The sequence below is a fragment of the Papio anubis genome, chromosome 3 (genome assembly GCF_008728515.1).
Source record: "Papio anubis isolate 15944 chromosome 3, Panubis1.0, whole genome shotgun sequence".
Classification (NCBI taxonomy): Eukaryota; Metazoa; Chordata; class Mammalia; order Primates; family Cercopithecidae; genus Papio; species Papio anubis.
In genome coordinates this window covers 144,613,384-144,637,261 of record NC_044978.1, presented here as the reverse complement: position 1 = coordinate 144,637,261, position 23,878 = coordinate 144,613,384, and the positions used below count along the sequence as shown (strand labels likewise).

General features: G+C 41.2%; 1 long non-coding RNA gene across 1 annotated transcript in view; it reads right to left on the bottom strand.

Moving 5' to 3' along the window:
- Positions 1-23,878, bottom strand: part of LOC103884334 — a 25,546-nt gene extending 1,668 nt beyond the window's left edge. Inside the window, exon 1 of the long non-coding RNA XR_002522021.1 lies at positions 23,523-23,878. This is a non-coding gene — a long non-coding RNA (uncharacterized LOC103884334). The remainder of the gene's footprint in view (positions 1-23,522) is intronic.

Sequence of the window (23,878 nt, the reverse complement as noted above, 5' to 3'; positions counted from 1 at the left end):
CTGAGACATTAAAAAGAGACCCTGAGTTCCCCTTGCCACACATGGTCCCATCCCTTTGATTTCTCCCAGAAGAGTGCCCAGCTTGGCATTTGGTGGTATTTAGTTGGGCTCCTGCTAGATTGAAACATGAGTTTTTCCTGGGAATTCTGGTTATTTGTGATCCCTGGGTGAGCAAGGCGCAGGTTTTTGTGTTGTAGCTCTTTATCATGGCATTGCTGGGACTGGCGCACGTGCTCTTAAAGGTCTCTTTGGATAATCAGTGTCACTCCCATTGTACTTGGATTCCTCCAGCCTCATTTTCTTTCCCTCCCCATGTTCCATCTTCCTCAGTAAGGCATTCATTTGCTTTAACTTCACCTAGTCTAATTGACAGGATCCATTGTCATCTGCCTAAAACTTTTGTTCTTGTCGTCTTTATCCCTCTGAAGTGAGAATGCTATGCCCCACCCCCAACCTTTTTTTTTTTTTTTTAAGATTTTTCTAGCCGATCCCATACAAGGCAACACTCTACATAAAAAGGCAATGGCTAACCCGAGACAAAGTAACTTACAGACCCCAGAAGCCAAGCAGGAGCTGCATTACAACCTGAAAAAGGGCCTGCACATCTGAGGCCTGGCACGGATCAAGAAAACATACCCATGAGGTGACAGAGTAGAGTTTTCTTGTTGGGTTTTGGCAAAGGGAAGAAATAAATATTTTTTGAACAGTGACATAACTGGACTTCTCCCACTTGAGACAAAACTTGAGAACTTGCTGCGAAGTCTGGGGGAGAAATTACATGAAGGAGGAGGATTCCACCTCTAATATCAGCCCTGGAAGGAAGTGATAATCCTGCCAGCATTAGCAGCCTGGACATCTGGAAAAACTTGACTCTTAATATCCAGAGCTGCCTTTGCTGTTCTGACCACAGCTTGCCACTCTGATCCTCTGATCTCTTGACAGTGGTTCTGATCCCACTGCCAGCGAGAAACAGTGCCTGCTGCATGTGAGGATGGGGGATAAAGAGACGGCTTGGTAGACTGTCACTGGAAGATCATGAGATGGGATCTCCATATTTTATGGTTATCTAGAGAATGAATCTGATCTCAATTTATCAGGATTACTTAACCTCAGTGGCATGAGTTTTCTCGTAGGTGAGTTTGGAGCTAAGAAGGATCTCCATTAGCTTGACTAGTAAAAATATGTTGGTTAATGGATTCTACTAGACATTCACATTTAGATTGATTACTCTGTTATACTGTTATGAAGTACAAAAAATTTACCACCCATTCTCCGCCTCAGAAGCACACATCTGTGTTCAATAGCAATCACTATCAAGGAAGTTTCATTTGAGAGTTGCCTGGCATGCTGATTGATTCTTTTTTCTTTTTTCTTTCTTTTTTTTTTTTTTGAGATGGAGTCTCGCTCTTTCACCCAAGCTGGAGTGCAGTGGCATGATCTCAACTCACTGCAACCTCCACCTCCAGGGTTCAAGTGCTCTCCTGCCTCAGCCTCCCGAGTAGCTGGGATTTCAGGCACTCACCACCACGCCCAGCGAATTTTTGTTTTTTCAGTAGAGACGGGTTTCACCATGTTGGCCAAGTTGGTCTCAAACTCCTGGCCTCAGGTGATCTGCCTGCCTCGGCCTCCCAAAGCGTTGGGATTACAGGCATGAGCCACTGAGCCTGGCCAATGCTGATTGATTCTGCTCTACTTCCACAAAGACATGATGCAGTCAACCAGTATACTAGTTTTTTTGTTTGTTTGTTTGTTTTTTCTTTTTTTGTATCCAGTTTAGGGGGATTATTCATGCTGCATATTTCCCCCATGTCTGGAAAAGTAAGCCAATACCTGCATCTCTATTCATTCTCTTCAGTTTGACCCCTTCTCAGGCACCTTGTCCCCTAAACCCCTTACATTTTCCTGGCCATCCACCTCTTTGACCATCTTCCATTTTTTAAAGTCTTGTTTTTCTGTGATTGGTGCCTCCCTTCTTGGGGCTGCTAGTGTTCACTTGTGGAAGCAGAAAGGGTGCTGTGTTTGGAGTTGGGGGAACTGACTTTGAGTTCCAGATTCAGGCATAGTCACTGTGGCTAGAGTGGAAGAGGAAGAAATCTCCCATAGGACATTCTGATTTCATTAGACTGCTTTGGGGTCTGAGACTCAGTACTTTTTAAAACTCGCTGGGGCATTCTTATGAGCAGTGAAGGTTAGGAGCCTCTGTTCTATACTGATGCATTGAAGGAGCTCTTGGGGTCAGGGGCAATATGAGGCCAGGACCAGAAGAGTGGGAATGTACACTGGAAAAGGGAAAACATGCATGAGATCCAGTCCAGGCTCTAATATTCCAGCTTTGTGACTTTGGACCGGTCACATTATTTCTCTTGGGCTGCAGTTTTTTAAAACTTGGCAATGTGGAGATGACAATCTCTCTAGCACATGGGATTGGCATGAGTGTCAAACTAATACTATTACTACTACTAATAACTGCCATTCATTGCATTCTTATTCTGATTCTCAGGCACCCTCCAAGTGCTTTATGTGAATTATCTCATTTAACCCTTGCAAAATTCCATCTAAGGACGATCTTATGAGGAGACAATGTGTTGATAAGTCCTTTGTAATTGGTAAAACCTTGTGAATATATGATATCATGCTCCACATACTTTTGCAAAACTCCCTTACATATATATTGCCCAAGGATATATAAATGAAAAGTAGAGACAATAAGATTTATGACTGACTCTTTTAACACCCAGGTCATTGATCTTTCTGCTGTACTCCACTGGTTCCTGGATAATTGCAGATTGTGTAATAGTATGTTTGAACCCCACTGTTCCTTAGTTCCTTGCTAGGAAAAATCTAATCCACCAAATCAGCTTTACCAAGATGCAAAGAAGGTTCAGAGTTTAAAATGTCTGATTTTATTCTATCATGAAGTAGGGTTTCTGTATTCTGGCAGTGGGATGCATCTATTCTAAGGCTAAATGTCATTTCTTGGCATATGAAACAGTCTTTTATTTATTTGGATGTGAGGTCCTTTAGATTTGCCAAGATATGGACCAGTAGTCCTGAACTTGGGGATGCATTTCTTAACTGAGAAACTCATAGTTCTGCTATTACAGGTACTGCTGCTTTTGCCATATTTCAGAGGAGGCAGGAATTATAAAATGCCCTTTGATGAACATCTATGTAATTGAAGACTTAATAATCCCTCTGATTGTTACTAGTTCTCTCGCATTTAAATTCTGTACTGTACAGTGAATTTAGCCTTGGTCCAGTTCACTTCATAGAGTGCCCCCAGGCCCCTCATTTATCTAGGTGGCCCTGAAACTGGATTGTAGATTAGTACTACCTTTTGCTTTATTCTGTCTCTTGACTGTCCATCTACCAGAAGGCAGGAACAAGGACTGGTTCTGCTATGTCATTGTATCTCTGTAAAAGTTTTATTGAAACTGAAACTAATTTAAAATGCTTTTTTTTAAAATTACAGATTTTATTTTTTCTGGGTGTTTCCCTCCTTGGTTTCAATGAGTGGACTGCCCCCTGGTGGACAAGAACTGTCAGCTCACATGAAAGCATGCTTTTGTTACTTCAGGCCACAGTCTGAATTATTTTTCTTCAGTTAATATGAATTATATTCCATGAACAATAAGAATTGAATTCATAATATGTCAAATTCAATAAAAAACAGAACTCTAATATTCCTCCAGATATTCTTGGAATACCCTCAATTATGAGGACAGGGTCATAATCTTTGTACAGTAAATTTCCATTTTTCTGGAATGGCTGGGGAATCGTGAATTCTAATTTGTAGGTTATCTCACAGTCACTGATATAACTTACATAGGCTAATCGTTTGCAAAGAATTAGTACACAGTGTGTAATGGAATACATGGACTGCTGAATGTCAGTTTCAGTAGTACTTGAAAATAATAGTGAATACTTACATAATACTAAGTGCATCAGGTACTTAAGTTCATTTAATTTCCCCTTTTCTATGGGATAGGCATGGTTACTATTGCTCTTGTGAAGATGAGGAAGCTGAGAACTGTCACACAGCTAGAAAATGGTAGAGCTGGAATTTAAACCCAGGTAATAAGTTTCCAGAGAGCATGCACTTCAACCCTATGATAAATGGCCTTGCTTATGAGTTACAGAACATTTCAGGATGCCACAGGATCTCTCTTCTGAGCACTGCTGTTCACCAATGTAGAAGTTGTAGGGCATTAGAATTAACCCTATGGCAGACCCAACCCCTTTCCCTTTCCACAACTTCCACTACCCTCATCACTGTGACACCTATCAGAGCATTGTATGTATTAGGGGTGCAGTAAATATCTCTTATCTATGAACTTGGATCATTCAAAGCCTTTTTTCCAGAAAATCTCAGCTCTCAGTTTATTTTTATTCATTTCTTTCTCACAAAATCATGGTGGATCCTACACAATCAAAATACGATTATTTAACTGTTTCATTCAGGATAACATATAAGATTCTTCACACATGCTAGACTCATATGTGGCATATCCAGACCAAAGCAAGCTTTACCCAGCTCAGTAAAGAAGACTACGTATCTGGTTTCATTCTTTTGAGAAAAAGTTTCTTTTTCATGCCAGGTGAACCACATCTACATTTCTGCATGTAACATGTTAAAGGATTTCTTTGACACTGGACTTAATGCAGGTCACTGCTGTGGTTTGGATATGGTCTGTCCCTACAAAGACTCATGTTGAAATTTGATCCTCAATTTCGCAGTGTTGGGAGGTGGGGCCTAGTGGGAGGTATTTAGGTCATAGGGACAGATCTCTCATACATAGATTAATACTCTCCCTTGAGGAGGTGAGTGAGTTCTTCAGGAAATGGATTAGTTTCCCCAACAGTGGATTGTTAAAAAGTGTATGGCTCCCTCTGTTTCTCTCTCTTGCTTCCTCTCTTGCCATGCAGTCTCTTTGCACACATACCTGCTCCCCTTCCACTTGCCACCATGAGTTGAAGCAGCTTGAGACCCTCACCAGATGCAATTGCCCAGTTTTGAACTTTCCAGCCACAAGAATAATGAACCAAATAAACCTCTTTTCTTTATAAATTACTCATCCTCGGGTATCCTGTTAGAGCAACACGAAACAGACTAAGACAGGCACAAAAAGTTTTACTGAAAACTGAACTCATAATCTAAGATGAGACCTTTACCACAAACTTGAATACCCTGTGGGTTTACCCTCTCAAAGGTGGCCGGGAAGCATGCCTAGCCCTGAAGTGCTCCTTTTCTGGGTGATCCATGCTGTCCTGGGTGATCCATAGGTGTCCCTTGCAGTTGGGATACTTGCTTCTAGTTTCAAGTCCTTTTGGACTTGCTTACTCACCCAGAGTCTGGCTTGCTGGCGCTACAGCTCTCTGACTCTCCCATCTGACTGCCAAGATTAATTCATCATCTTTGCAAGAGTCAAAAACTTCCTTTTGATAGGAAGAGCCACTTCCTATTTGGAGAAACAAAATCAGATGTCCTGTTACACAGAAACATGGGCTGTTGACATTCGCCATGTCACTTTGTTTAATCACTATGGCTGACACTGTGTGGGTTTCTGTGGCACAGTGGTCAGCACACAATAAGTAGTATACATGGTGTTGGCTGTTGAATGTACCTGGGAATACACCACGAGCCAATTTTGTTTCTATACAACCATTTTCCTGGGAATCAATGCAGTTCTTGGAGACTGCTTCAGGATACTACATACAAGCACACACTGCGCAATGTTTTTGAAGATATGAGGAGGAGGAAGCCGTGCCAGTGGCTCAAGAAGAATAACATGGTTTTAAAATACAGCCTAATGTGTCTAGTAACACAGGTGTGCTACTTTGTCTTAAAATTAAATATTAACATGGCCAGAAATCTTCCTGTTTATTCCTACTTCTAATAAAGCCAACTTTATGTGGTGTTTGGTTGGTTTTAATAAATCTAGAACACAAAAAGAAAAACACTTCATCTGACAATACAACTTTAAAGCATCCCACTTTAGATACCTACAAAACGAAATTCTCGTAATTATCAAGCCTCAGCTATCAACATAATTACTATGGGCTTTAATTAAGTTTCTTTTTTTTTCCACTAAAAAAAGAAAAAGAAAACTTACCATCTGCATTCACCCAGAAACACATGCATGGTTGAAATCAGACCGTCTGGGTGTTTTGGACACAAAAGAAACCTTTGACCACTTGGATTTGAGCATATGAGTGTCAAGAACCCCCAGAACAGAGCCAATCCCAAACGCGCTACAGTGTTTCCATTCAGAGGCCATCAATGTGCCTCTTTAACGGTTTTTCAGAATCCCAGGAAATTGTGATTACATGGCATTAGCTTTTCATTTTCTGAAGAATGGATGAAAAGCATGAAAGTCCTCTTAACAATGTGAAGAAAAGTATTTTTGGTTCTGGTATACTTCTGCTGTTTTCTGATAAACACTACACAGAAAATGCCTTTAAGATACCACACAATTATACATACAATTGTAGCTCAGTGGTGCCCGTGCTAGAGAGACTACAACCTTATCCAGGGAGAAAAAGACCCCCAAATGGCAATTGTTCTCACTGAACAGTCACTTAGTCAAGGATGGTATTCATTCTAGCAATATCATGAATTTATTTTCCTTTCTTTGTGAGATGCTCTTATGTTACCATGGAAGTAATCTTAATTCAGCATTTTTTTTTGGCAAGGTGGGGGTCAGCGGGGGTGATATTTCCAAGTAAATAACTGTAGGTTTTGTAAGTTTTGACTGGAAATTTAATTCATCTAGCTGATTCTGTATTTGCTGTATTGAGGAAGAAAGTACTTAATAGTCCATTGCGTGTACAAATTGTGAAAATAACGTTGGTCTGGTTGTATTTACATGTGGACCAACAGTATTTACCGAATGTCAATAAAAAGCACAAAGAGAGGACCACATTGTCAGTGAATTGAAGAATATTTATGTGAACCCTAAGATTCCTGCAAGATTCAGGTAAGAAACCAAAGTAGAAATCATGGAATATTTTATGGCAAGATAAGGATTGAGGCTATCACCACTCACACCATTATCCATTAACTGTATTGCGAGCTCATCAAATGATATTTAAGTCTCAGCAGAGACCTCAAAGGCTCTAAGCGTGTGCTTTTTGAATTTTAATGGTGCAAGAATTGCTTGGATAGGTGTTTATAAAAGATTCACATTCTCAGATTTCCCTCAGAGATCGTTTTATTATATCTGGAGTGGGGCCCAGAAACCAGCATCTGAAAAAATATACCAGATGATTCTGCAGCAGTGGTCTGTGTCACTGTGTCACCCAGCCTGGAGTGTAGTGGCATGCCCACAGCTCACTGCAGCCTTGACCTCCTGGGCTCAAGTGATCCTCCCACCTCAGCCTCCCAAGTAGCTGGGACTACAGGCATGCACCACCATGCCCAGCTAATTTTCGTACTTTTTATAGAGATGGGTTTTCACCACGTTGCCTAGACTGGTCTTAATCTCCTGGGCTCAAGCGATCTGCCTGCCTCGGCCTCCCAAAGTGCTGGGATTACAGGTGTAAGTCACTGTGCCCAGCCTGTGGTTGACTCTTAAAGAAATTTTTTTAAAAGTACAGCTATCACCTAAAAATGAAAAAAAAAAAAACCATTTAAAAAAGAAATATAACTTAGCCCTTTTTAATCCACTTGAAATACCCACCTAACCTTCAGATTGTCCCCGTCTGTTGAAGTACTTGTACTCATCTTTTTAAGATTAATTCATCCCCAGGTTTGGATAAATACACATCTTTCCTGTCTCCATAGTAATGTAGTTATAAATGACCACTCCAATGTCACCTAGCTGGGGGAGCAAAGGAAATGCATTGTGATAAAACCCTACCACAGCCATACATATCTTGAAACAACTCAAGTTAGAATGGACTGTCGTTGACCTTGATATCTGCTTATTTTGCAATGATGGGGAAAATGATATGTGCTTTTTTTCTCCCCTCTTCACTCATTTTGCATATCCTGGCTTCTCAAAGTGTGGTCTGTGGACCAGTAGCATCAGTATCACCTGAGAGTTTCTTTGAAACTCTGTTTCAAAGTTTCTGTACGTTTCAAAGAAACTGCCCAGAAGTTTCTGCCCTGCCCAGACCTACTGAATTACAATCTGCCTGTGAACAAGATCCCTTGTGATCCCTGTGTATATGAAAGATGGAGGTGGTGAACAACAGCCATTTTTAGAAAGGAATAAATGGGAGAGTATAGGTTTCCTTACAGCAAAGTTAAACATGCTGTATGTAACATCGAAATGAACAAGTTCTATGGACTAAGATAGACACTTTTTTTCCTTCTAAGATCATGTATTTGACATTACTACAAATGATCATTCTGGGCTCTATCCCCAACTTTTGCCCCTGAACCTGGGATAGCCTTATGACTTGGGCTATCTCAGGATTCTTATTGCCATGACGGTATTTCACCATGGTTCGCTGCTCTACCTCTCCCAATTCCCCTCTTACCTCCCTCCCTCCAGACACAAAGTCTTACTCCAACAGACTTGATGAGTCTCTCCTATAAGCAAGGCCCTGGGAGAGGGGCTGGAAAGAGACAGATGCAAAAGAGGACCAAGAAGGACTCTGCCTGCTAGAAGAATGGGACAATAAGAACAAAGATGGGGGCCAGGGACGGTGGCTCACGCCTATAATCCCAGCACTTTGGGAGGCCAACTTGGAAGGATCACTTGAGGTCAGGAGTTTGAGACCAGCCTGGGCAACATAGCAAGACCTCATCTCTATAAAAATGTTTTTTAAAAAATTATTATCCAGGCACGAAGGCACACACCAGTAGTCCCAGCTACTTGGGAGGTTGAGCCTTGAGCCCCGGAGTTCGAGGCTACAGTGAGCCATGATCATGCCACTGTTCTCCAGCCTGAGTTAAGAGTAAGATCCTGTCTCTAAAAAACGTGAGCCAAGATGGGACTTGAGAGGTGCCAGGGCCCATTGTTAGCACCTTACAAGTATTAACACAGTCCGTCTTCACAATAACTCTGTGGCATATGTAAAGTCACTAGCTGAACACCACACAACTGGAAAGGCCACCCAACTGGGAAGGGGCAGAGGGCTAGCTGCAAAGGCTGTATTCTGGATCACCATATAGGAAAAAGGGAGCAAGCTAGATGGTGACTGCTAGGGGAAGAGGAACACATGAAGCTCCCAAAAAACCCCCATCTCACAGTGTGTTAGTCTTCATATCAAGTGTGAAGCAAACACAGTTTCCAGCTTCCAAGTTCCACCTCTGCCTTGACTCCTGCACTCATTTCTCTTCAAAGGATCTACTGCCATTTCCACTGAGATTGGGTGTGTATAGAAACCACAGCAAGCGTGGAGAGCCAAGAGAGTAGTGCCCGTGAGGGAGCTGGGCCAAAATGAATCTACTTTGCAAATTAATTTCTAGGCTTCCTGAAGGAAATGGCATTCATCAAGCCATGCGGGTCATGCAGCTGGCTAAGGGGCAGAAGGCCCTCCAGGCAGTGGGCACAGTGCCACTCAAGGCATAGGACTGGACAATGCTAAGGCATACATAAAGTTGTGTTCAGCTGCTTGGAGGGGCAAGTGAGACAGAGCACAGGAAGAGCAGTAACCCTCTCAGAGGTGACTTGTTTTGCTGTGTTATACAATAAAGACAGCAAAAGTCTTAGGTTCATTTCTAATTCACATGCTTGTTCATCAAGGCATGGTAACTCAACTTATAGTTTAGCCAGTAAGGGAGACATATTTACCATTGTATTGGAATCGCCTTCACTGGTCGGAGGCACCTCCTACTTTGGAGCCTACCCTGGAATCTGAAAATGTCAGTTACCCACTCTCCCAGCTTCCCTTGCAGCTGGGACCAGAGATGCATCAGCATCACTGTCCGAGGAGAGTCCATGTAGAAGACAGCGGCAGCAGAGGTGGCAGATACATACAACTTGAAGAGCTGTCAGTGGCTGTGGTTTTAGTGCAAGTGTCCCCTGTTCTGTGTGAGTGGTGGGGGTTGTTCAAATTGTGTATCTGGACCCACTACAACAGCAGTGCTGGCTTCACAGGGCCAGTTTCAGAGCATGATCTGGGGCACACGCGTACACACGTGTACAGGTGCCTTCTGGCTGTATAGTCTCTAAGACTTCTTCTCCAGAAGAACCGTTCAATATTCTTTAATAAATTTCTTTTCTCTTTAAAACAGCCAGATTTGCTATATCTTGCTTGTAACTGAGAATCATGACTGATACTTTCAGTATATTAGAGAATAAAGTGCACGCCCACAAGGACTTCAGAACTTAGCCCTTCCTTTTGTATACAGACTAGATGATCTTGCACAAGTAATTTTAATTTTTTTTTTTTTTTTGACAGTCTCACTCTGTTGCCCAGGCTGGAGTGCAGTGGCGCAATCTCAGCTCACTGTAACCTCCGCCTCCTGAGTTCAAGCGATTCTCCTGCCTCAACCTCTGGTGTAGGTGGGATTACAGACATGTGCCATCACGCCCAGCTAATTTTTGTATTTTTTAGTAGAGACGGGGTTTCACCATGTTGGCCAGGCTGGTCTCGAACTCCTGACCTCAAGTGATCCGCCCGCCTTGGCCTTCCAAAGTGCTAGGATTACAGGCGTGAGCCACCACACCCTGCATAATTTTTTTTTTTTAATGTTGGTGTTGTCTTGATTTTCTAAATCATTTGATGATAATGTTTGGACCTTATTCTCTAGATTGTGCGGAGCTAGGACTGAAAGTGTGGGAACCTGTAGAAGAGCTGCAATAAGAAACATAAGGAAGATGAGGAGACCCTTGTATTAAATGACCCAAATCCAAGGTGTTTTCTCCCATGGGCCTTTCATGGAATGGTAAGAGGTAGAATAAAGGCCCCAATTATTTTGTTCTGTTATAAGAACACTGATTGCTAAACTCATATTCATTCAGGACTTTTGGGGCTCCAAAATTTATCTACTCAAAATTAGCAGAATTGTATGGAGTGATGTGAACAGGGAGGTCCCAAACCAAAAGCAGCTGATTACATTTGTTATAGGTAAAATGAACTTCAGTGTGACAAAAAAGAATGCTCAAGAACACTGATAATTGTTTTCCTTTAAGCTACATTGCCAGCTAAACTGTACCAGCAGTATGCACCACCGTATTATTGCCATAATGATCCCAGAAGAGATAGACTTTACAATATGGTCCCACTCAGCCCGGTGGCTCATGCCTATAATCCCAGCATCTTGAGAGGCCAAGGCAGGTGGATCACTTGAGCCCAGGAGTTCAAGACCAGCCTGGGCAACACAGTGAGACTCTGTCTCTAGAAAAAATTCAAAAATTAGCCAGGCATGGTGCTGCAAACCTGTGATCCCAGCTACTCAGGAGGCTGATTCAGGAGGATCACTTGAGCCCAGAAGGTTGAGGCTGAGTGAGCCATGATAGTGACTCTCTCCAACCTGGGCAATGGAGTGAGACCACGTCTCAATAAAATAAAATAAAATATCGTCCTAAATTTATAAATTTGAGAAATCATCAAATTCATTCCTATGAGGAAAATCATTATTTCAATGGAAATATTAAGTATTCAAACAACTTGACAGAACATACTGTAGAACAAGATTTATTTTTTTGTGTCCTCTACTATAATGTAAGCTCTGTGATACTAGGATCTTTTCTTGTATATTTCCATGCTGTGCTCCCAGCACATGGTAGGTGCTAAATCAAACTTGTCTCGAGAGAGGCGCTCATAACTCCCTTAGAATTTGTGAAGAAAAGTGTATTATATGTGGTTTTTTTTCCTGACCATATCTTTGCAGCACACTTTTACCAATGAGTATTAGGTGGCAAAACAGGTTACTGTTTAGTCTCTATTCTCTTTCATTTCTACATAAGTGAGTGCTGACTAACAAGTCTACCTCCGTTAGGTCTTGCTTATTCTACACATTACTTCTGCTTTTAGGACTTTCTGTTTTCGGCATTGAACAGAGGTTAGTTAGACATGAAGGAACTTGACTTGGACATTTTTGGATTTCTCCACATAAGTCAGTATAGAGTATGTTTTATTTGATGATGTGACAAGATGTAAAGAAGTGTTTTAAATCTGGAAAACAGTTTTAGTAAAGTATAAGGTTTTAGAAACCTCTATAAATCTCTAATATTCTCCCTCTATTTTAAGCAGTTGAAGAACTCTTGAAAGATAGCTCTCAGACTTTTCAGAGAGAGTTCCTTTCTTTTTCCTTTTTTTTTTTTTTTTTTGAGAGAGGGTCTTGCTCAGTTGCCCAGGCTGAAATGAAGTGGTGCAATCACAGTTTACTGCAGCCTCAACGACCTCCTGGACTCAGGCAATCCTCCCATCTCAGCCTCCAGAGTAGCCTCCAGAGTACAGTCATGAGCCACCATACTTGGCTAATTTTTTTTGTATTTTTTGTAGAAACGAGGTTTTGCCATGTTGCCCAGGCTAGTCTCAAACTCCTGGACTCAAGCAATCCACCCACCTTGGCCTCTCAAAATATTGGGATTACAGGCACGAGCCACCATGCCTGGCCAAGAGTAGCTTCTATCTAAATTCTCAGTTTGCTTATGAATCTGCCATCCTCCATCTACTTTGCATAATTAATATCATATGCAATATTAATAATGTTCTTTCATATTGGGATTGGGAATGAGAATTTAATTTTAAACGTATTCCACAAATAATTTGATAGTTGCTTCCGTAAATGTCATTTTTAATGTACTTAAACTGTTTTCCCAACAACTCCTCTGGCAATAAGCCATACTATGTGGCAAAGGCTTTCTTTTTTTTTCTTGGATTAAATAAAACAACATATTTACTTTCGTCTGTTTGACTTTTAACAACTTATTGCTGTGACTCACTCTGCTAGCCTTGAATTTTAAAAATAAATAGTAGTTTCTGGTTATCTTTAGTTTTCTCACCATTTTTTAAAAAGAAAAAAAAGTGAATACAAACTTAATAAGAACATAAAGTGCCTCTAACTATTCTATTACATTGACATTCCAATTCCAGAAGACAGACAATTGTATTAGTTTTCCTGGGCTGTCCTAACAAGGTACTTCAAACTGGGTGGCTTAAAACAACAGAAATGTGTTGTGTTACAGTTCTGGAAGCTGGAAGTCTGAAATCAAGGTGTGGTCGGCAAGGGCATTTTACCCCAGTAGGGGAAAACCTGTAGGGAAATCGTTCTTTGCCTCTTCCTCACTCTGGTAGTTTGTCAGCAATCTTTGGCCTTCCTTGGCTGATAGACGCATCGCTCCAATCTTGATTTCCAGCCACCTTCCCATAAGCCCACCCTTCTTCAGTATAAGCTTGTCTTAACTAATTACGTGGGCAAAGATCCTATTTCAAATAATGACCCAATCTGAAATAATGGGAGTTAGCGGCTTCAACGTATCTTTCTTGAGGGGACGCAATTCAACCTATATTAACTATTTTGCTTTTAAAAATTAACTGTCCAGGCGCAGTGGCTCACGCCTGTAATCCCAGCACTTTGGGAGGCTGAGGCGGGCGGATCACAAGGTCAGGAGATCAGACCATCCTGGCTAACATGGTGAAACCCCGTCTCTAGTAAAAATAGAAAAAATTAGCCAGGCACGGTGGCGGGCGCCTGTAGTCCCAGCTACTCGGGAGGCTGAGGCAGGAGAATGGCGTGAATCCGGGAGGCGGAGTTTGCAGTGAGCCGAGATAGCGGCACTGCAGTCCGGCCTGGGCCAAAGAGCGAGACTTCCCTCTCAAAAAAATAAATAAAATAAAATAAAATAAAATAAAATAAAATAAAATAAAATAAAATAAAAATTAACAACTATTTGTATAGTATGGTTAATTCCAATTATATTATTAAAAGTATTTCTTGGCCAGGCACGGTGGCTCATAACCTGTAGTATCAGCACTTTGTAAGGCTGAGGTGTGTGGATCGCTTGAGCCCCAGCATTCAAGACCACCCTGGAAAACATGGCAAAACCCCACCTCTACAAAAAATACAAACATTAGCCAGATGTGGTGGCTCATGCCGATAGTCACAGCTATTCCAGAGGCTGAGAAGTAGGAGAATTGCTTGAGCCTGGGAGATCAAGGCTGTTGTGAGCCAGGATTGCACCATTGCACTCTAGCCTGGGTGACAGAGCAAATAAAAAGTATTTCTTAGAAGAAAAATTTGATCTAGCAGTTTGAGAGGAAAACTTGAATGTGGTTCAGCAAAACCATGAGAAGAGGCAGGTCATGTGAGTTTAGACACATCAAGAAGAGCAGAGGTTTAGGGAGCAAGTGGACATATTTCTCCCCCTTTTGTTTATGACCATGTCGTCATCTACAAACATCTGGAAGACACAAAAATCTGATACATGTGGGTTTCCTAATTGCTATGGACTGAATTGTGATCTCCTAAAATTTGTATGTTGAAGTCCTAACCCCCAATATGATAGTATTTGGAGATGAGGCTTTTGTGAGTAATTACATTTAGATGAGGTCCTGAGAGTGAAGGGACCTGGGATTAGGTGCTGATAAGAAGAGAACACCAGAGAGCCTTGCTTGCTGTCTGTCTGTCCCTCTCTTCTGTGCGAAGACAGAGACAGAAGGTGACCGTCTGCAAACCAGGACGAGAAGCCTCACCAGACCCTGATCATACAGGCACCCAATCTTGGAATTTCAGCCTCAGAACTGCAAGAAAAAGGTTTCTGCTGGCTAAGCCACCCAGTTTATGGCATTTTGTTAAGGCAGCTCAAACTGACTAAGACAAGGATGCAAAACCAGATTCATTCAATAAAATCTTGCATTAAAATGTTGTTTTCAAATAACCAGGCAATGCAGATATCAGGGCCAAGAGTCAATTCTATGTGAATAATGGTGAGGGAAAGTGGTCCACAGGCTGGTCAGAGGTGCAGACGACAGAGGATTTTGCCTGCTGATCATGAGTACAATGACTTGGCAATATCTTTCCCCACCATACAGGAGATTTAGTCAAATCGTTGGTAATCCTTGTAGGGGATGACCTTGTAATAATAATGACAAACACACACAAGGCACTTACTGTGAACTAGACACTATTCCAAGCACTTTAAAAAACCTTAGCAACTCTGTGAAGTACGTACTATGATTCTTCCCATTTTATAGATAGGAAATTGAGGCACAGATTAAATAATTTGCCCTGGTTGCAGCTAGGAAGTAATAGAACCAAAGTCCATGTTCGCAATTACTCTGCTATGCTGCCATAAAGTTTCATATTCAGGAATCAAACCACTAATCTCTAAGCAATAATGCACTTCCTTAATAATATGGTTCTTTTTGCAGTAATACAAAATTCTAGTATGTACTGACTTAGACCTGTGTGTGTGTGTGTGTGTGTGTGCGCGTGTGTGTGTCAGAAGTCCAAAGGTCAAAAAACACATATCACCAGAAATCATCATAATTGAAATACTCTGAAACACATCCAATTCCAGTGGAATTAATTTCCTCATAGCATCTTTACATTATTGTAAAGATAATTTGGACTTTGGTCCAAATGTTAAAAAAACATATAATTTTTACATTTAGACTTTGATATTCTGCACAGGCTTACGAACATACTCGCCTCCCTTTACAAAATGGTTAGAAGAAGAATTAAGTTACAGCCAGATCGCTAAAATTTGACAAAAGATGAATACTGTAAATGTTTTAAGAAAAAGTTCATGTTCTTTTACAAACAATTTTGGATTATCCATATTAAGCAAATATCTCAGGGTAGATCATTGTTCCTTAGGATAATTGACTTAAGCCTTATTACTAGATGGCGTAAAATCCCAGAATTGACAACTGAACCTACCAGAAGCACAGAGTGATAAATTTTTCACAAACACTTTGAAATATTGATAAGTAGAAAATGTGCTTTTATTTCTCTTTTCCAATACATTTAACAGTGGTTATATTTTAGAATGTAGGTGTTCTATTTATGCTGTTTAACTATTGATAATGTCTCTTTATGTATGAGCTGGTGTTTGTAAATGTGTGTATATTTATAAACATGTACTTGTGTGTATACATGTACACACATAGATTGTATATAAACATATTTATTACCATTCATGTCTCTTTTTGAAGGGGCTGAATTGTGTGCACACTTCCTGAACTTTTTTTTTTTAATATACTTTAAGTTCTGCAATACATGTGCAGAACATGCAGGATTGTTACCGAGGTATACACATGCCATAGTGGCATGTGTATACCTCGTGCCATCAACCCATCATCGACATTAGGTACTTCTCCTAATGCTCTCCCTCCCCTAGCCCCACAATCCCTGACAGGCCCCGGTGTGTGACGTTCCCCTCCCTGTGTCCATGTGTTCTCATTGCTCAACTCCCACCTGTGAATGAGAACATGTGGTGTTTGGTTTTCTGTTCCTGTGTTAGTTTGCTGAGAATGATGGTTTCCAGCTTCATCCATGTCCCTGCAAAGGACATGGATTCATCCTTTTTTATGGCTGCAGAGTATTCCATGGTGTATATGTGCCACATTTTCTTTATCCAGTCTATCATTGATGGGCATTTGCATTGGCTCCACGTCTTTGCTATTGTGAACAGTGCTGCAATAAACGTATGTGTGCATGTGTCTTTATAGCAGAATTATTTATAATCCTTTGGGTATATACTCAGTAATTGGAATCCTGGGTCAAATGATATTTCTCGTTCTAGGTCCTTGAGGAATCGCCACACTGTCTTCCACATCCATAATGGTTGAACTAATTTACACTCCCACCAACAGTGTAAATGCGTTCCTATTTCTCCACATCCTCTCCAGCATCTGTTGTTTCCTGACTTTTTAGTGATTAGCATTCTAACTGGCATGAGATGGTATCTCATTGTGGTTTTGATTTGTATTTCTCTAATGACCAGTGATGATGAGCTTTTTAAAATATGTTTGTTGGCCACATAAATTTTTTCTTTTGAGAAGTATGTGTTCATATCCTTTGCCCACTTTTTGATGGGGTTGTTTGTTTTTTTCTTGTAAATTTATTTAAGTTCCTTGTAGATTCTGGATATTAGCCCTTTGTCAGATGGATAGATTGCAAAAATTTTCTCCCGTTCTGTAGGTTGCCTATTCACTCTGATGACAGCTTATTTTGCTGTGCAGAAGCTCTTTAGTTGAATTAGATCCCATTTGTTAATTTTGGCTTTTGTTGCCATTGCTTTGGGTGTTTTAGTCATAAAGTCTTTGCCCATGCCTATGTCCTGAATGGTATTGTCTAGGTTTTCTTCTAGGGTTTTTATGGTTTAGGTCTTACATTTAAGTCTTTAATCCATCTTGAGTTAATTTTTGTATAAGGTATAAGGAAGGGGTCCAGTTTCAGTTTTCTCCATATGGCTAGCCAATTTTCCCAACACCATTTATTAAATAGGGAATTCTTTCCCCATTGCTTGTTTTTGTCAGGTTTGCCAAAGATCAGATGGTTGTAAACGTGTGGCAATATTTCTGAGGTCTCTGTTCTTTTCCATTGGCCTATATCTCTGTTTTGGTACCAGTACAATGCTGTTTTGGTTGCTGTAGCCTTGTAGTATAGTTTGAAGTCAGGTAGCGTTATGCCTCCAGCTTCGTTCTTTTTGCTTAGGATTGTCTTGGCTATACAGGCTCTTTTTTGGTTCCATATGAAACTTAAAGTAGTTTTTTCTAATTCTGTGAAGGAAGACAATGGTAACTTGATGGGGATAGCATTGAATCCATAAATTACTTTGGGCAGTATGGCCATTTTCATGATATGGATTCTTCCTATCCATAAGCATGAAATGTTTTTCCATTTTTTTGTGTCCTCTCTTATTTCCTTGAGCAGTGGTTTGTAATTCTACTTGAAGAGGTCCTTCACATCCCTTGTAAGTTGTATTCCTAGGTATTTTATTCTCTTTGTAGCAATTGTGAATAGGAGTTCACTCATGATTTGGCTCTCTGTTTGTCTGTTATTGGTGTATAGGAATGCTTATGATTTTTGCACATTGATTTTGTATCCTGAGACTTTGCTGAAGTTGCTTATCAGCTTAAGGAGATTTTGGGCTGAGATGATGGGGTTTTCTAAATACACAATCATGTCATCTGCAGAGACAACTTGACTTCCTCTCTTCCTATTTGAATACCCTTTATTCTTTCTCCTGCCTGATTGCCCTGGCCAGAACTTCCAATACTGTGTTGAATAGGAGTGGTGAAAGAGAGCAACCTTGTCTTGTACTTGTTTTCAAGGGGAATGCTTCCAGCTTTTGCCTATTCAGTGTGATATTGGCTGTGGGTTTGTCATAAATAGCTCTTATTATGTTGAGATATGTTTCATCAATATCTAGTTTATTGAGAGTTTTTAGCATGAAGGGGTTTTGAATTTTATCGAAGGCCTTTTGTGCATCTATTGAGATAATCATGTGGTTTTTGCTATTGGTTCTGTTTATGTGATGGGTTATGTTTATTGATTTGTGAATGTTGAACCAGTCTTGCATCCCAGGGATAAAGCCAACTTGATCATGGTGGATAAGATTTTTGATGTGCTGCTCGATTTGGTTTGCCAGTATTTCATTGAGGATTTTCACGTCAATGTTCATTAGGGATTTTGGCCTGAAATTTTCTTTTTTTGTTGTGTCTCTGCCAGGGATTGGTATCAGGATTATTCTAGCCTCATAAAATGAGTTAGGGAGGAGTCCATGTTTTTCTATTGTCTAGAATAGTTTCAGAAGGAATGGTACCAGCTCCTCTTTGTAATTCTGGTAGAATTCGGCTGTGAAGTCATCTGGTTCTGGGCTTTTTTTGGTTGGTAGGCTATTAATTTCTGTTTCAATTTCAGAACTTGTTATTGGTCTATTCAGGGATTCGACTTCTTCCTGGTTTAGTCTTGAGAGGGTGTATGTGTCCAGGAATTTATCCATTTCTTTTAGATTTTCTAGTTTATTTGTGTAAAGTGGTTTATAGTATTCTCTGATGGTGGTTTGTATTTCTGTGGGATCAGTGGTGACATCCCCTTTATCATTTTTTATTGTGTCTATATGATTCTTCGCTATTTTCTTCTTTATTAGTCTGGCTAGCGGTCTATCTATTTTGCTAATCTTTTCAAAAAACCAGCTCCTGGATTCATTGATTTTTTGAAGGGTTTTTTGTGTCTCTATCTCCTTCAATTTCACTCTGATCTCAGTTACTTTTGTGTTCTGCTACCTTTTGAATTTGTTTGCTCTTTCTTCTCCAGTTATTTTAATTGTGATGCTAGGGTGTTGATTTTAGATCTTTCCCACTTTCTCCCGTGGGTATTTAATGCTATAAATTCCCCTCTAAACACTGCTTTAGCTGTGTCCCAGAGATTCTGGTACATGGTGTCTTTGTTCTCATTGGTTTCAAAGAACATATTTATTTGTGCCTTAATTTTATTATTTACCCAGTAGTCATTCAGGAGCAGGTTGTTCAGTTTCCATGTAATTGTGTGGTTTTGACTGAGTTTCTTAATCCTGAGTTCTAATTTGATGGCACTGTGCTCTGAGAGACGGTTTGTTATGATTTCTGTTCTTTTGCATTTGCTGAGGAGTGTTTTACATCCAATTATGTCGTCAATTTTAGAATAAGTGCGATGTGGTGCTGAGAAGAATGCAAATTCTGTTGACTTGGGTTAGAGAGTTCTGTTGTTGTCTATTAGGTCCGCTTGGTCCAGAGCTGAGTTCAAGTCCTGAATATCCTTGTTAATTTTCTGTCTCATTGATCTGTCTAATATTGACAGTGGAGTGTTAAAGTATCCCACTATTACTGTGTGGGAGTCTAAGTCTCTTTGTAGGTCTCTAAGAACTTGCTTTATGAATCTGGGTGCTCCTGTATTGGGTGCATATATATTTATGAGAGTTAGCTCTTCTTGTTGCATTGATCACTTTACCATTATGTAATGCCCTTCTTTGTCTTTTTTGATCTTTGTTGGTTTAAAGTCTGTTTTATCAGAGACTAGGATTGCAACCCCTGCTTTTTTTTTCTTTCCATTTGCTTAGTAAATATTCCTCCATCCTTTTATTTTGAGCTTACATGTGTCTTTGCATACGAGATGGGTCTCCTAAATATAGCACACCAATGGGTCTTGACTCTTTGTCCAATTTGCCAGTCTGTGTCTTTTAATTGGGGCATTTAGCCCATTTACATTTAAGGTTAACATTGTTATGTGTTAGTTTGATCCTGTCATTATGATGCTAGCTGATTATTTTGCCTATTAGTTGATGCAGTTTCTTCACAGTGTCAATGATCTTCACAATTTGGCATGTTTTTGCAGTGGCCGGTACTGGTTTTCCTTTCCATATTTAGTGCTTCCTTCAGGAGCTCTTGTAGGGCAGGCCTGGTGGTGACAAAATCTCTCAGTATTTGCTTATCTGTAAAGGATTTTATTTCTCCCTCGCTTATGAAGCTTAGTTTGGCTGGATATGAAATTCTGGGTTAAAAATTCTTTTCTTTAAGAATGTTGGATATTGACCCCCACTCTTTTCTGACTTGTAAGGTTTCTTCAGAGAGATCTACTGTTAGTCTCATGGGCTTCCCTTTGTGGATAACCTGACATTTCTCTCTGGATGCCCTTAACATTTTTTCCGTCATTTCAACCTTGGTGAATCTGATAATTATGTGTCTTGAGGTTGCTCTTCTCGTGGAGTATCCTTGTGGTGTTCTCTGTATTTCCTGAATTTGAATGTTGGCCTGTCTTGCTAGGTTGGGGAAGTTCTCCTGGAGTGTTTCCCAACTTGGTTCCATTCTCCCCATCACTTTCAGGTAAATCAAACGTAGGTTTGGTCTTTTCACATAGTCCCATATTTCTTGGAGCCTTTGTTCATTCTTTTTCGTTCTTTTTTCTCTAATCTTGTCTTCACACTTTATCTCATTAAGTTGATCTTCAATCTCTAATATCCTTTCTTCCACTTGATTGCTTAGGCTATTGATACTTGTGTATGCTTCACAAAGTTCTCGTGCTATGTTTTCCGGCTCCATCAGGTCATTTATGTTCTTCTCTAAACTGGTTATTTTAGTTAGCAATTTCTCTAACCTTTTTTCAAGGTTCTTAGCTTCCTTGCATTGGGTTAGAACATGCTCCTTTAGTTCAGAGGAGTTTATTATTACCCACCTGCTGAAGCCTACTTCTGTCAATTCATCAAACTCATTCTCTGTCCAGTTTTGTTCCCTTGCTGACAAGGAGTTATGATTCTTTGGAGGAGAAGAGGTGTTCTGGTTTTTGGAATTTTCAGCATTTTTGCATCTTCGTGGATTTATCTAACTTCAGTCTTTGATGTTAGTGACCTGTGGATGGGGTTTTTTTGTGGACATCCTTTTTGTTGAGGTTGATGCTATTCCTTTATGTTTGTTAGTTTTCTTTCTAACAGTCAGGCCCCTCTGCTGCAGGCCTGCTGGAGTTTGCTGGAGGTCCACTCCAGACCCTGTTTGCCCAGGGAATCAACAGTGGAGGCTGAAGAACAGCAAAGATTACTGCCTGTTCCTTCCTCTGGAAGCTTCATCCCAGAGGGGCACCTGCCAGATGCCAGCTGGAGCTCTCCTGTATGAGGTGTCTGTTGACCCCTGCTGGGAGGCGTCTCCCCATCAGGAGGCATGGGGGTCAGGGACCCACTTGAGGAGGCAGTCTGTCCCTTAGCAGAGGTCGAGCACTGTGCTTGGGAGATCCACTGCTGTCTTCAGAGCCAGCAGGCAGGAATGTTTAAGTCTGCTGAAGCTGTGCCCACAGCCTCCCCTTCCCCCAGGTGCTCTGTCCCAGGGAGATAGTAGTTTTATCTAGAAGCCCCTGACTGGGGCTGCTTGCCTTTCTTTCAGAGATGCCCTGCCCAGAGAGGAGGAATCTAGAGAGGCAATCTACAGTAGCTTTGCCGAGCTGCAGTAGGCTCCTCCCAGTTCAAACCTCCCAACAGCTTTGTTTACACTCTGAGGGGAAAACCACCTACTGAAGCCTCAGTAATGGCGGATGCCCCTCCCCCCACCAAGGTCAAGCATCCGGGTCAACTTCAGACTGCTGTGCTGGTAGCGAGAATTTCAAGCCAGTGGATCTCAGCTTTCTGGGCTCCGTGGTGGTGGATCCGCTGAGCTAGACCACTTGGCTCCCTGGCTTCAGTCCCCTTCCCTGGGGAGTGAAGGTTGTGTCTGGCTGGCATTCCAGGAGCCACTGGGGTGTGAAAAAAAAAACTGCTGCAGCTAGCTCAGTGTCTGCCCAAACGGCCTCCAAGTTTTGCACTTAAAACCCAGGGCCCTGGTGGCATAGGCACGCAACGGAATCTCCTGGTCTGCGGGTTGTGAAGACCATGGGAAAAGCATAGTATCTGGGTTGGAATGCACCATTCCTCATGGCACAGTCCCTCATGGCTTCCCTCGGCTAGGGGAAGGAGCTCCCCGACCCCTTGCACTTCCCAGTTGAGGTGACACCCCACCCTGCTTCAACTTACCCTCTGTGGGCTGCACCCACTGTCTAACCAATCCCAGTGAGATGGGCCACGTACCTCAGTTGGAAATGCAGGCCAAGCGTGGTGGCTAATGCCTGTAATCCCAACACTTTGAGAGGCTGAGGCAGGTGGATGACCTGAGGTCAGGAGTTCTAGACCAGCCTGACCAACACATGGTGAAACCCCGTCTCTCCTAAAAATACAAAATTAGCCGGGCATCATGGCACATGCCTGTAATCCCAGCTACTTGGTAGGCTGAGGCAGGGTAATTGCTTGAACCTGGGAGGCAGAGTTTGCAGTGAGCCAAGATCACGCCACTGCACTCCAGCCTAGGCAACGAGAGCGAAACATCTCAAAAAAAAAAAAAAAAAAAAAAACGGAAATGCAGAAATCAGAAATCACCTACCTTCAGTGTTGATCTCGCTGGGAGGTGCAAACCAGAGCTGTTCCTATTTGGCTATCTTGCCAGCCACCCCTACAGTAGAATTTTTTTTTTTTTTTTTTTCGAGACAGGCTCTTATTCTGTTGCCCAGGCTGGAGTGCAATAGAGCACTCATGGCTCACTGCAGCCTCCAACTCCTGGGCTCAAGTGATCCTCCCACCTCAGCCTCCCAAGTAGCTAGGACTACAGGCTCACACCACCATACCAGGCTAATTTTTTTTTTTTTTTTTTTTTTTTTTTTTGTGATAGAGACATGGTTTCATCATGTTGCCTAGGCTGGTCTTGAACTCTGTGGCTCAAGTGATCTGCAAAATGCTGGTACTACAGGCTTGAGCCACTGTGCCCAGCTTATTCCTGAACTTTTTAGATTATAATATAATTAACAGAGTGCTAAATTACTGGAGATTGAAGAGTAACAGTGGAAAAAGAGCATTTGGTAATATCTTGATGTTGCTAGTTTTGTTTTAGGAATGTGTTTCCCTCATGAATTCCAGGAGCACAGGTGGTTGGAGGGGCTCTCTTGACAGTGATTTTATAGCTCACCATCAGATCACAGCATAAGACTGAAGGCTTGACTCATCTTTCTTCTCTTGTCCTTAGTTTGCCCATTTGTAAAAGGAGAGAGATTTTGCTGGAGGATATTTGAGGACTCTTTTATCTCTAACATCCTGTGAATTGCCAACATTATTAACTATTGTTACCTTTCATGAGAGCAGGTAGTTGAATCCAAATTGCATTCCATTTTCTAATTAAGGTGTTTCAGACTTCTGCGATTTTGTATTAGACAAGAAATATATGGGACCCTCTTTTTCCTGACATGAGGGAATACAGCTGGTGCGGTAATTTGCATCTCTCTTGGGGACCTAGATATACTTTCACATCGTCTGGTTTCTTCTGAAGACTTGAGGTGTCTGAACGGGATAGTACTAAAGTCACTGTTAAGTCAAGCCCAGGCCAAGAAAAACTTCCTTTGTATCTGCAAAATAAAACACACAATGTTGTAATACTAAAGATTTTTAAGGCTACTCTATTGGCTAGGAATGGCTTTCTTATTACT